Genomic DNA, 14349 nt, shown 5'->3' on the forward strand with positions numbered 1-14349 from the left:
TGCGGGCTCAGGCAGCACGTGGCCGAGGCCCCGCGGGGGGGCCGGGGGCGCTCGCGCCAGCTGGGCACTGAGACAGCCTGCAGGTGGGTCTCAATCACCCCTGAGCTCCTGGAAACGCGGTCAGCCCACCCCTGGGAAACAGGGAAGGTTAGAGGCTTATCCTGTACAACCCGTGTCACAATAAATGCTTTTGTTTTTTGTGTTTTTTTTTTCAATCGTGGAACCGAGTCGTTACTCGATATGAAACGTGGGCCAGATGAATGATGAACGAACGTGTGTTATTGAGCTCTAATACTGCCCAAGGTCTCTCTTTACGGTGTACACTTTCAGGTCACTCATGCCTGGGATTTTGTCTTCCACACAGTAAGGAGACCTTGGGAGAGCGCGCCTGCAGGGGGAGGACGGTTTCTTGAATTAGTGAAAGGCCTTCCCACCAGGTGAACCGCGGGTACCAACGAGGTCGGGTAGGGGGGCAGGTGGACAGCTGTGCAGGTCACTTAGGCGCAGGGCGGGCTTTTCTCTGGAGTTGGCCCTGGTAGTCGCCAGTGGCGCCTGAAATGCGGCCGGTCCAGGTCCAGGTCTGATCTAAGTGCAAAATGTGCACCGGCTTTCTCAGACGTAGTGTGAACAGGAAAGAGCGTACACGGTTTCATTTTATATTGATTGCACGCTGAAACGAGAATGTTATGGAAAGTTTAAAATCACAGTACATTTCTGTCGGATAGGGCTGCTCTACAGGGAAGGAGATCTATTCTCAGAGCTTCCGGGTTGCCTTCTAGTACGGTCCCCACGGCTTACACAGGGGGACACATTCTGAGAAATGCACCGTTGGAGGATTTCATCATTGTGTGACCACCATGGAGCGCATGTACGCAAACCTAGGTGGAACAGGCTCCTGCACACCCAGGCTCCATGGTGTAGCCTACGGAACCCAGGCTACAAGCCTGTTCAGTACAGCAGGTGACTGTACAAAACTACACAAATTAAATCAGCCACAAGAGGCAGGGATGCAATGCAGGTGGAGCAACAAACTGATGTCTCTCTCTCACACGCACCAATCAATCAATCAGTGCATCAACTTTTTAAAAGCACACATGGATGGGGCTGCTGCCAGCATAAAATGGCTACAGCTTTTCAGCAAACAGTTTCTGATAAGTAGAAAGAGCCCTCTCTGAAATAATGGTAGGAAGTATAGTATAGTAAATACGTAAACCAGTATCAGAGTTGTTGGTCATTATCTAGCCCTGTGTACTGTATGTAATTGTGTGTGCTGTACTTTTATACCACTGGCAGCACCACAGGTTCGTTTCCAGTAGCAGCACCACAAACATGGGGTCATGTGTTGCACTACCCCATCACTAGGCCAAAGGGAAGTTTAGCTCAGAATCTTATGGGACCACTGTCTTATATTTGGCCTGTCATGGACCAGGACATCCTTATGCAGCTCCTGACAAATCTCTCACCTTCCAGGCCAGTGATGGTGAACCTTTTGAGCTCGGTGTGTCAGCATTTTGAAAAACCCTAACTTAACTCTGGTGCCGTGTCACATATAGAAATGTTTTGATATTTGCAACCATAGTAAAACAAAGACATATTTTTGATATTTATTTTACATATTTAAATGCCATTTAACAAAAACCAAAAAGATGAGTTCGCGTGTCACTGCTGACACGTGTGTCATAGGTTCGCCATCACTGTTCTAGGGTAAGAAGACCAAGTCTCACTTAACAGTCATTAAGGAAGGCAGCCCGTTCACACTTCTCTGGTGGGCCTATAGGTGTACTGTGCTTCACTTAATTTTTATGAAAGGGGGGAAAAGGCCTCCAAAAGACGGTGATTTTCAGAAAGCAAGTTCTAGTTCATGGAGCCTTATAAATGTCACATGAACATGACAATACCTATTGATAAAAGTAAAGATACCAAGCCAGCTGACAGCGCCAGCCCCACTCGCACCTGCTGATGGTGTGGAGTGATTGGGACCAGCACCAGCAGTGGGTGCGAGCGGTGGCTGCTGCCCTGATCGCCCCTTAGGAGCCTGGGGCGGTGGAGAAGCCCTCAGGGGTGATCAGGGCAGCAGCCGCCACTCGCACCATCTGACAGCACCAAGCAATTGGGACCGGCAGCAGGTGTGAGTACCAGGCGGGACTGTGGTGTGCAGGAGCAAAGAATTTTCAGTAACCACCAGAGGCTTGCCCTGATGACAGCGACTGGCGCCCCACCTTGGTCTGGCGCCCCTGCTCACCTACTCCATGATCCTGCCATGGCCGATGCCCACCATGTTCCACGCTCTACCATCTGCTGCCAATGCCCGCCATGTTCCACGTGTGCCCCTGGTGGTCAGCACACATCATAGCACCGGTTGTTTGGTTGTTCCACCGTTCGCTCTATTTGTATACTAGGGTTTTTTATAGAGAGATAAAAGCCTGAGCGACCGAACGACCAGTCGGCCGGTTGCTATGACACGCACTGACCACCAGGGGCAGACACTCTACCATCTGCTGCCAATGCCCGCCATGTTCCACGTGTGCCCCTGGTGGTCAGCACACATCATAGCACCGGTTGTTTGGTTGTTCCACCGTTCGCTCTATTTGTATACTAGGGTTTTTTATAGAGAGATAAAAGCCTGAGCGACCGAACGACCAGTCGGCCGGTTGCTATGACACGCACTGACCACCAGGGGCAGACACTCAACACAGGAGCTGCCCCCTGGTGGTCAGTGCGCTCCAACAGCCAACCTCCCACAGCTGACCGGCCAACCTCCCAAGGTCCCTCCTCCCATCTGGCCGGCCAACCTGCCAAGGCTTGTCACCCCAGCTGGCCAGCCCCCCAAAATCGGCCCCAATCGCCGGCCCCGCCAAGGGACCCACCTGTGCTTGAATTCGTGTACCAAGTCTCTAGTCAATAATAATAATAAAAGAAACATGTAGAACATTACAATTTTTGTTGAAAATGTTTAAAATAAATTCTGTTTTTTATCGTTTAATCTCTAAATACATTATATCATTTTAGATTTCCAATGACCCAGTAAGGCGAGGTTTCAGGGAAGATTTGTTTCCTGTCTTTTTGTGCTTGCTTTATATTTATTTTCACTCATTTATTTAACAAAAGCAGCGAGGGGCCAGGAGTATTGCTAGACAGTGTTGAAATAAAGGTGAACTACACAGACATGGATGGCCCTTGCTCAGAGCTAATGAGTATCAACTCGGAGACAGTGAAAAAGTAGATAATGACCAAGGCATAGTATATTTTCCCTTTGATTAAGTGCTGTGCCCCTGTAAATTCAACACGTTAATTGTTTTAAACCTAGAATTTATATATTCCTGCCGACATGTTAAGAAAGAGTCATTAGGATTTGGCTCTGGGCTTAAAAAACATTAGTAAAAAAATCAAAGTCTATTTAATGCATGCATTAATTATGAAAACCTAAAGAATAAAATCTTTAAATTGGAATATTTCTGTACCTTTGTGAAAAAGATGAAAAAATTATAATAGCATCTTACTTATAATAGCCCTTCAGCGACTTTTAGGCTCTTAGGAATTTAATAATAGATCTGTAAAGGAGACATTGATTTATGCTCCTAACATCATTTAAAATTGCTGACTTTAAAAAGTTATTTTAGCATATTACATAGTTCTTTTTTTAAAAAAAAATGTATTTTTATTGACTTCAGAGAGGAAGGGAGAGGGAGAGAGAGATAGAAACATCAATGATGAGAGAGAATCATTGATTGGCTGCCTCCTGCATGCCCCACACTGGGGATTGAGCCCTCACCCCTGGGCATGTGCCCTGACCAGGATTCAAACCCTAACCTCCTGGTTCATATAGGTCCACAGAACCATTGCCACACCGGCCGGGCAGCATATTACATAGTTCTTAAATCAACGAGTGCATCAGGACAAAAGGGAAAAATTCTAAGAGTTCACAGCAGGTGAGATTGACCCCGATTAGAGGTACAGGAAGGCGTGCCAGGAGGGTGCCCAGAAGGTGTCCAATCTGACTGCTGAAGCCTGGGCAGGATTAGATATTTGGCTATTAGAGGACAACTATGCCAGCTGAGCAAAAAGGGTGGAGAAGCATGAGACAGGTGAGGAGACGTCTCCTCGCAGTGGCTGGAGCTGGGGCGGGATGAGGAATCGTGGGAGATAACACTGGAAAAGTAGTTTGGAGCCTGGTTTTACCGGTATAGGATGTAAAAAAAAAAAATCAGGAATATTTGTTTTAGTAAAAAATTGATTCTTGAGTTTTTTTGACTAATCATTTAAATCAACTACATCTTAGTTTAAATTCTGTAATGGAAATATTATAGAGATAATATTCTGGTGAACTTGAAACATGGCATCTGATTGTATGGATTGTATGAAAATCAGAAATTTAGTTCCAGTGAAGTTCAAAAGAAAAATAGGCTCACAGGACACTTGGTGTGGCTCTGTTTTCTTTTTTTTAAAAAAAGATATTTTTATTGATTTCAGAGAGGAAGGGGGAGAGAGAGAGATAGAAACATAATGAGAGAGAACCATTGATTGGCTGGCTGCCTCCTGCATGCCCCACACTGGGGATTGAGCCAGAAACCCGGGCATGTGCCCTTGACTGGAATCAAACCTGGGACCCTTCAGGCCGCAGGCCAACACTCTATCCACTGAGCCAAACCAGAGAGGGCATGGCTTAGTTTCTTAACACATTCAAAATGTGTTCAAGACTGTCACATCTCAGTGGGAAGCTGGGGGTGGGTGGATGGGTGGGAAGAAATCTCCCCAAAACCTGTATGTATATATGCACAACTCATGGACACAGACAATAGGGTGGTGAAGGCCTGGGGTGGGGGTGGGGGTAGGCTAGAAGAGGTCAATGAGGGGAAAAAGGGGAAAATAGGTAATGCTTTCCACAATAAAAATTTTAAAAAATGTGTTCAGCTTATATTTAATTTCAGTAAAAGTACATGAATATCAAAATTCGCAGGCCTTTCTATTTCCTTCTAAAAACAACACTAGTAGTGATTACATTCAAAGCACAGTCAGTATTTCACTAAAAACAGAGCCTGTAGAAATAAAGGAAAAAATCATTAGGATGGTGTTTTTCGTTACCTGGGAGTGGGCCTTCAAAACAGTATGGGAAGGAGTCCTATGAAGCAGGGCTTCAAATATTATTCTTTTTCTCAAACCATCATTCAAAATCACTAGATGAAAATTTAATTTTGTAAGACGTCTGCACCATTCAAATTTGTTTATGGCGTGAGCTTTCAATTTAGACAATGTATCATGACTTGGAAAAGAACCTTTTCTTTTAAGCCAGATCAGGTTTCCTTCCCAGGGAATAGATGAATCCAGGAAAAATGTTTCTTTCCACAGCTCTCGCCTGGCCAGAAGCAGTGGCCGTGGAGGAATGGCGAGCTCACTGAATAATGACAAAGGAGAGTCCCTAACCTCTTTTCCCACAGTCCCTCCCTGTCCTTGACATGTCTCTACTCCCCCACCCCCCTTCGCCAAGTCCACAGAGCCAAGGAGTTTACCTTTTGATGCTTAAATGTAGGGACTGAACTTGTTTCTCAACTGTATCAAGCAAGCGATTGCAACGATGACCTACACGCAGAGGCCCGACTGCTTTGTTGCTGAGGGTGGATATGCTTTTGGAACTAGGGTGCTCTTAGCCTCAGTTTCTTAATCGCTCATCTGTTTGACATTCCTCTAGGATCCCTTTTTGTTTAGTGGGTTGGGATTCTAAAGGCCAATTTTTTTAAGATCAGTTTTAATCCAGTTCTACTGAAATGCTGTCTCCATGTATTTTATGAATCCCTCTTTTCTATGTGAGCAGGTTTTCTGCAATAACATCATTATATCCGTAAGAGAAGCTAAGTCCTGAATTCTTTTTGTTGTTGTTAACCCTCATCCATCCATTGATTTTTAAAGAGAGTAGAAGGGAAGGGGAGAGAGAGAGACGCAGTATATTGACATACCATGTAGCTATAACCTTGAGATAAAAGTAAAGGGAGAAGTCAAAACAGCTCAAACCAAATACTAACACAAACGATTCTGTTTTCAGAACAGACCCCTTGCCTCTGTATCAGGGGAGCACACTAACATTAGCACACCCTGGCAACAGTGGGCACACAAAGATAGAGCCATACTTGGCAGACCCTTGGCGCCCCAAATGCATAGCTAACTCTTCATTCCGTGGGCCGATGCTCTATCCACCGAGCCAAACCAGCTAGGGTGCTAAGTCCTAAATTCTTAGTCTAGTCCCAAGTTGGCTCCTCTTCTTGCTGTTTTTGGTCTCATAATTGAGGACAGGAGACTCCTGCACCTCTCAGGCAGCCAGATTCCATGACAGCCCCGGAGGAATAAGCTCCCAGTCATTTCTTTATAAAATACCTCCCTTTTCGGCGTGGATTTAAGTATTTGTTGTACATGTTACTTCCATAACAGGAAGTCAGAGAGGAAAAGAGGAGCAATATACGGCAATAATTTAGCCTGACACCGTTAACCTTAGCAACCTCAGCACCCAGGGCCTCCCTTCCTCCCCAGCCCACAACGCCCAGCCCTGGTGGCCTGCAGTGGTTCTCAGAGGCAGGAACGCTCTGCAGACAGAAGCCTTTGGAACTTGGGGACCATGAGAAGGTGTTGCAGACAAGAGCTGTTCACTCAGTGCATCGGAGTCCGGACTGGTCTGCAGTAATGTTGATGTATCCCCTCGGAACGTGGGAAGTGGAGTAAAGGTTTAGATAAGTGCACCGGGCTTTCATGTGATTTACTAAACAGTCTGGAAAGCATCCGTGAGCTCTGATTCTTCTCGAGTTTCTGAGTTAGTGCATTGTCCCTCCTGTGACTCGTTTTAGAAGGCTGTCACAGCTACACGTAGCTCCGGATTTTCTCTGGGTCATAGAAATCCCCTGACAGGTGGACAGAGGCGATGCTGTGGAGTTACAGGGTCTGGGCTCTGAGTGAAGGAGACCGGTTGCTCCTGTCCACCACATACACTGGGGCCCCTTTGGGCGAGTGAAAACGCCCGCGGCTGGGCTCCATGAACGTGGAGTATGTTCTCATCCTGAAGCGACACAGTCCTGAGAGTAAGCTACCACAGGCCTGCCGTCCTTTGGGTGAGGCCCAGACAGCAAGGGGAAGAAATGCCCGAGGGGAATGCCGCTGAGCGAGCCTCAGACACTGCCCAGCTGAGAGGGCACAGGTGTAGGCCCCCTGCGTCCCAAACGTCCCAGGAACAAAAACAGCCCCGAGAAAGGTTAGGTTTGCTATTGGGACCCCATCTCTAAGTGCTTTGTTTTGTGACATTAGAGATTGTGTTAGAGATGTTATCACTTCCAAGTGTTCCTTTTAGTCACTATTACAGAAAGACATTATAAAATCTCTGATTTCTATGTTTACTCCTTTCAAATGCTAGCATTTAAAAACGATCCTTGTTAGAAGAACACAGGAATCCGAGGCGAGGAGTTTTTACTGCTCCCCTGACACTCTATTGTCGCTTTGGAAGGATTGAAACCTCTTGAGAAAGCGCTCTGCCTTTACCAGCTGGTGCGCTGGGAGAGGAGTGGAGCCCACAGAAATAAACATAGAACAGCGGGGACAGAGTCAAAATGCCCGGCACATTTTGCAGGAGAATGGAATTAACCTAAAAGGGAAAACATACGCTTTGGTTTGCTAATAATATAATCTTGTGAGTACTTGGTTAAATGAAAGGTTATTTCATGTAGAAGGTTGAAATCTTTCTTTTGCCGACGTGCACAGCTCTCTTTAAAGACAAACGTGTCAGGGGTATTTTTAATTACCTCCTTATATCCACGAACTTCCAAAGGGATCTGGGACATGGAAGAGTTTCATAGCTGTTTAGAGAAATGAGGACGTAGGCCTTTCTAGTTCCAAAGGTTACTTCCCAGCTCTAAGTTCAGGCAATATTCTCTGTAGTATTGAAGCTTCCAAGTTGTGTTACATCAATAGGATGTAGATCCGTGTGTGCTGAATGTCAAAACATCGGTGAGTCACGAGGACACATTGAGGCAAGATTGTTTTAGCTAGTTTTGTTCTGAGTTACTCTTTTCTACGTGCTTAGTGAACGACCAAAGCATATGATTTAGGAAATAAAATTTTATAAATTTCTCCTTCTTCCCAAGTAATTGTAGTTCAAACATACTGTGATGATCTTGAAGTCTGGCACTCTGCGGACTGGTTACCTGAAACAGTTTTTGGCACATTAACAAGAGGCTTCACACGACCAGAAAATGCTCATTTTGGGTAATCATGATGGAGTCCTACTCATCCATCAGAATCTTAAACCATATCCATGTATGTTATGTAGTGTTTATTTAAGGCTAGTATTTATGAAGTATAGGTGGCCCATATTTCTGATTAAGGCTAGACTATTTCCCTCTCTTTTGTCAACAAGTAGTCATGGCTAATATGTATATGGCACCAATTACATGCCAGACACAAGCCTCAGTGCTGTACAGATAGTAGCCCACTTAATGTTCACAACAACTCCACTCCCATTTCACAGATGAAGGAAACAAGGTCCAGATAAGTTAAGTAAACTGCCCCAGACCACAAAGGTCAGAATTTGCACTCAGCCTCCCTGGCTGCAGTACCTGTGCTCTTAATTCCCATAATATACTTCCTCCTACACCTCAGCTCCCCTCCCTTTGAGGCCTGGAACCCAAACCTGTTTTCCCTCAATCACTCAACAATAAGTGAGTGAGGTGGGAAGGAGTCACATAACTAGCTTCAGGCCTGAGTTGGTCACATAACTTGCAGAGCTCAGTCCAAAATGAAGATGTGGGGCTTCTTGTTAAAAAACATATAGGAAAAAAATACGAAATGTATTTTAAAATGCAAATATGAGGGCATTTAACCTCATTGCATAAAACAAAGATGAATGGTAAAACTCATGCCAATAATTTAAACTTTCAATGTTCCCTTACTTAGAGCATTAAATGACAAGTTAAAAACACCATGACAAAAGAGACTATGAAGAAAAGGAATCAGCTTTATGGTTCAGTACCTCCATATTTTTCCCCAGCAACTTCCAGCGCAGCCAAAGGGCTGGCCCCTTCTCGGGAAGGGAGGGTGGCCCCCTCTGGACATCTGGAGGATCCAGAGGGGCTGTATGGTCCACATCCTCAGGGACATCCAGGGAGCCCTGTCCCACTTCTCCAGGTCCCTGGTTGTCCTAACTAGGACTCCAACCTTCTTGTAGCATCTGCCTGGGCAGCAGCTCTCACAGTGAGCTCTTCTCTCTGCCATTTGACTTCGCCTGCCCTTTGAATGTGCTGGAAGATGCTGCAGAAGCAGCAGGGACCCCTGTTCAGATTCCGCCCTCATCGCCTCTCCTGGCTGCCAGGCCAGGATCTAGGGACTGGCTTTATATATATATATTATTGGTTTCAGAGAGGAAGGGAGAGGGAGAGAGAGATAGAAACATCAGTGTGGAAAGAAAATCACTGATTGGCTGCCTCCTGCATGCCCCTTACTGGGGACGGAGCCCTCAACCCAGGCATGTGCCCGAATCGAACTCAGGACCCTTCAGTTCGCAGGTCAACACTCTATCCACTGAGCCAAACCAGCTAGGGACTGGCTTTTTAAGAGCGGGGCCAGGCGCCAGGATGCCAGTCTGAATGAGCAAGAATTGATGAACTTGGGGGCACTTTCATCGGAAATGAAGATCACCACCCTGGTCAAGACCCGAGGTAGCCCAGAAGAACAGTGGCTGCCTCGCAGAAGTGAGAAAGCCGGAGTGGGCCTGGCAGGTGATAGAGAAGGAAAAAAACGCTTGGGACAAGTGGGCATGTTGGGGCGGCTGTATTATGTAAGGGCAGGAAACCCACCGTGAGATTGTGTCCTGCCAGGGCCGAGAGGATGGGCCAGTCAGTGCTGGTTGATGAGAGAGAACATTGCCAGCCATAGAGTCAGGCGGCCCTTGTCTGAACCACGGCTCCGTAACTCACCAGCTGTGTGACCGTGGACGGTGAGGCAGGTCCTGAGACTCAGTTATTTTATTGCACGAGGAGGCCAAGGCCAATATTTGAGTTCGGTCTTGTTGGGGACATGACCTGTGATAACTGGTAAGATGGGTAGCATTCCTCAGCCTGTAGTACAGCGGTTCTCTACCTTGGCTGCACATTAGAATCACCTGGGAATCTTTTTAAAATCCTGATTTCTGGGCCTCATCCTCCGGAAATTCTGTTTCTTCATGACTAATGTTGCGGCCCCACCCCATAACAAAGAAACAGAATTTCCGGAGGGTGAGGCCCAGAAATCAGGATTTTAAAAAGATTCCCAGGTGATTCTAATGTGCAGCCAAGGTTGAGAACCACCGATTAGTATGTATTCAATAAGTTTTAATTCAGGATAAAATGCATGTGTTTTCATTAGCTTTAGGATAGGGCTTGCCAGTTGCATTGAAACAAATACCAATTGCCTTTCAGACCCCACTTTTATTTTAGAATCCTAGTTACAGGAAGATATGACAGACTATAACTATTGTTTAAGGAACAAATTAGTATAAAAGTAAGAGGAATTGTATCATTTTCTATGAATTTCCAATATCAAAATTGACAAATCAAGGCCACGCCAATTTGAAAATGTGCACCAAGGAAGAGCACCACCGAGTCACCTCATTTATCTTCTCTTTCGAACACATATTTTCTAAAACAGCAGGATAAAAAAGGAAAATTGTGTTAGAAAAAGGGTTGTTCCCCTACTGCCTTTCCTCAGTGATTGATTGTATTTTCTCCCAGGAATTGAAGAAAGGAGAAGAGAACATGAGGGTTGATTGCATCAAAAGTGTGACACGAATAAAAGAATCAAGAAATCACATATGTCTGCACAGAAGTCAACTAATAAATCAAAAGCATGTTCTTAGCTAAGTCAGATGTTTCTTTGAAACAGCATATGGTGCAATTCTAGCGTATTCTCTATTCAACCACCTAACAGGCTGTCTTACTGCTTTCAACTAGGGGAGAATCAAGCAGCACCAATTGTTTATAAGGCTGGTAAAACATTTTGACTTTATTTTATGTCCTGATTAGCTATGACTGGCTTAATGATTACATTGTAAAAGCTAAAATCATAAGTGGAGAGAAAAACCTGTTGGCAGGATTAAACACTAATTGTTACAGTGTCCTACATTAAATGTGTTCATCGTTTCTTTTTAGCAGTGATTTTGATGTAAAATTTAACAAGTTTTATTTCATCCCATATTAAGTCTGTATTTTTTTTGAATTGTAGATTTAAGATATCTGCATCATTTTTTAGAGTCGAGTCATAAAATTAATATACGTCATAATAATTTTAACCAAACCAAGTCCTTGCGACAATGTCATATCCTAATCAGCCAAGAATGAAGATTATAACCCTTAGAATTGTTATGATGACTGTATCTTACGCTAAAGAATAAGTCAACCCCAGTATAATTGAAGAAAATTAGTTCACATGGATTTTTTATTTATTTATTTTATTATTTTTTTAATATATTTTATTGATTTTCCACAGACAAGAAGGGACAGAGATAGAGAGAGTTAGAAACATCGATGAGAGAGAAACATCGATCAGCTGCCTCTTGTACACCCCCACCGGGGATGTGCCCGCAACCCAGGCACATGCCCTTGACCAGAATCGAACCCGGGACCCCTCAGTCCGCAGGCCGACGCTCTATCCACTGAGCCAAACCGGTTTTGGCTGGATTTTTTATCTTTCCAATAGAAGTTCGTGACTATGTGAAGGTTGCTGTGGGTGAATATAACTTTGTGCCAAAGGAGAAACTTGTGAGACTATACTTAATTGTCAAGGGTAGGAGGAATTTGTTTCAGTAAATCATTATTCTCGCTGTTTCTTTTTTGGAAATATACTTAACTGCCATTATATTGTAATGCCCTTGTTAGTTACCGTCAAATCGGAAAACTATATCCAACCCCCATCCATCCCTTGACCAGAATGTGCCACCACTCATGTTCGTTGGTCCCTGATTCCAGGTAAGGACAATCCTCTGGAGGAAATGATTGAGGCCTGCATCTTCTCAGATCCCCAAAGGAGGAAGGCGAGGAGGATATTAGTGAGAGAGTAATTTTGGAATCAAGTGAAAAAGAAACATTGCCATAAATTCCCGCCCAGCTCTTTTACTTTCTTTGCGTCTTGGACATCAGGTTATTCAGAATGAAGACCAAAGCTCCTCGTCTCCAGTGAATCCACCCGGCACCATCGCTGGGCTCCTGAGAAGGAGCAGTGGACTTCGGCCAACCCGCGCCGCTTCGTCAGGGTCTGAGAGGCCCCCGAGCCGCTTTGCCAGGATTTGGAAATCCAGGTTCTCTTGCTTCTTTCTTTCATTAACTCTCCTCTTTATTGCCCAATGCCACTAATCTGTATTTATTATCTACTCACAGCACATCGTATTTCATAAGAGCACAGTGCTATTGGTAACAGCAAAACAAGTAATAGAAATGCTCTCTAAAAATCCCAGTGGTCGGATGTTGACGCGACTGGCTATGTATCGCAGAAGGTACAGTGGGTGCTTCAGCTGTGTGTGTGCGTGTTTCTCTTCTTCCCCTCTTGGCCCCAATAAAATAACTGAAGAACGTAAAAGAGGGAATGGTACTGGTGGGATGTTCCTCTCTTACATTATGTCTGGCATTTCCCTACAGGTCCGGGCCCAAGCCCAGTTGTGTTCAGACTTGGGAAATATGGACATCAGGTGCTGACTCAGCACCACGCCATTCATGTGTGAGGACTGTCCCCTTGCTGGGGCCCCAGTTGCAGTAAGTGGTGCGGTCACGCCTTTGATAGAAACTGCGACCTTTCCCCTTCTCCTGCTTAAATTTCCCATTTCTTCTTTCCCCTCAATCTTACCCAATTTTACCTAATTCCAGACTCCTGGATGCCTTTGCCTCCCTTCCTGTGTGCTTACTCGGACTTCTTATTGCCTGTAGCTGCTTCCCAATTAGAATTATGTTCCACCTGCAGCAGACACTGTCCAGGCTGGCATCTTACTTTAATATATATGTATTATTTATTTCAGAGAGGAAGGAGAGGGAGAGATAGAAACATCAATGATGAGAGAGAATCATTGATTAACTGCCTCCTGCACGACCCCTACTGGGGATTGAGCCTGCAACCCGGGCTTGTGCCCTGACTGAGAATTGAACCGCAACCTTTTTGTTCATAGGTCAAAGCTCAACCACTGAGCCATGCCGGCTGGGCAAGCTGGGGTCTTCCTGCTATCCACCCTCTGACTGCTTCAACTTCTTTCTTTGCCACAATTCCCTCCCATGCCACATGTGGATTCAGAATTACCCCTTTCCTCTCTAGTCCCAGGGTGTTTCCATTACCCTAACGGAGGCCTGTCCCAGGAGCGACTGTCACTCCCCACCCCTCCCCTTAAGCCAGTGACGGGAAAACCTTTTGAGCTTGGCGTGTCAGCATTTGAAAAACCCTAACTTAACTCTGGTGCCGTGTCACATACAGAAATTTTTTGATATTTGCAACCATAGTAAAACAAAGACTTATATTTTTGATATTTATTTTATATATTTAAATGCCATGTAACAAAGAAAAATCAACCAAAAAAATGAGTTCACGTGTCACCTCTGACACGCGTGTCATAGGTTCGCCGTCACTGGCCTAGTTTGACTGTCCAGCCTTCCCTGTGAGGTCCGGTGTTTTGATTATGGGAAAGAAGAAAAATATGGGCAGAGGGTTGAGAAACAGGCAGAGCGAAACCCTGAAGTTTGGGGCTGTCTCTGCTCTGGACCTGTCCCAGGCAGACTCCATTCCTGGGTTCCTTCCTAGTGTGTGGAGAAGGGACCAGTGAAGTCTTGATGAGTGCAAAGCTCGGTGTCTCCCGGCTCCCGGCAGTGACTGTGGCCATTGTTCTGACTTAATCCACCTGGTAGGAGCGCGATTGCAAGCTTCTCCCTTGCTAACTCCTGGATTGGCCGTTCTTCTTGCCCTGCTGTAAACTTCTGTTCCTCTTTAAAACAGAGCAATGCTTTTTTCTCCTGATGAGCAAAGCACACTCAGTAATTTCTCACTTAGTGATGATTCATTAATCATGGAAGGGCATGTGAGCAGCAGTAAAAGCAACTCCTTTAATTTAGTTTAATTTAACAAACATTTATGGAGTGTTTAATGTGCAAAGTGCTAAGCAGGGGACCCAAAGAGACCCGGTTTCTGATGATATGCAAATTATTTTTTTCATTGGGATAAGTGTTTAATAAACTCTTCTGAATCGAATATAATTGGTGTAGACTTTGTTATGGTTTAAAGTCTAGATTATAAATTCTATCATAAACTATTTAGTAATTAACATAAAGACGCATACTTGGGTTGTTTCCATGGGGAATGAATGACTTTTATTTA

This window comes from Myotis davidii, unplaced genomic scaffold (assembly GCF_000327345.1).
Source record: "Myotis davidii unplaced genomic scaffold, ASM32734v1 scaffold200, whole genome shotgun sequence".
NCBI lineage: Eukaryota > Metazoa > Chordata > Mammalia > Chiroptera > Vespertilionidae > Myotis > Myotis davidii.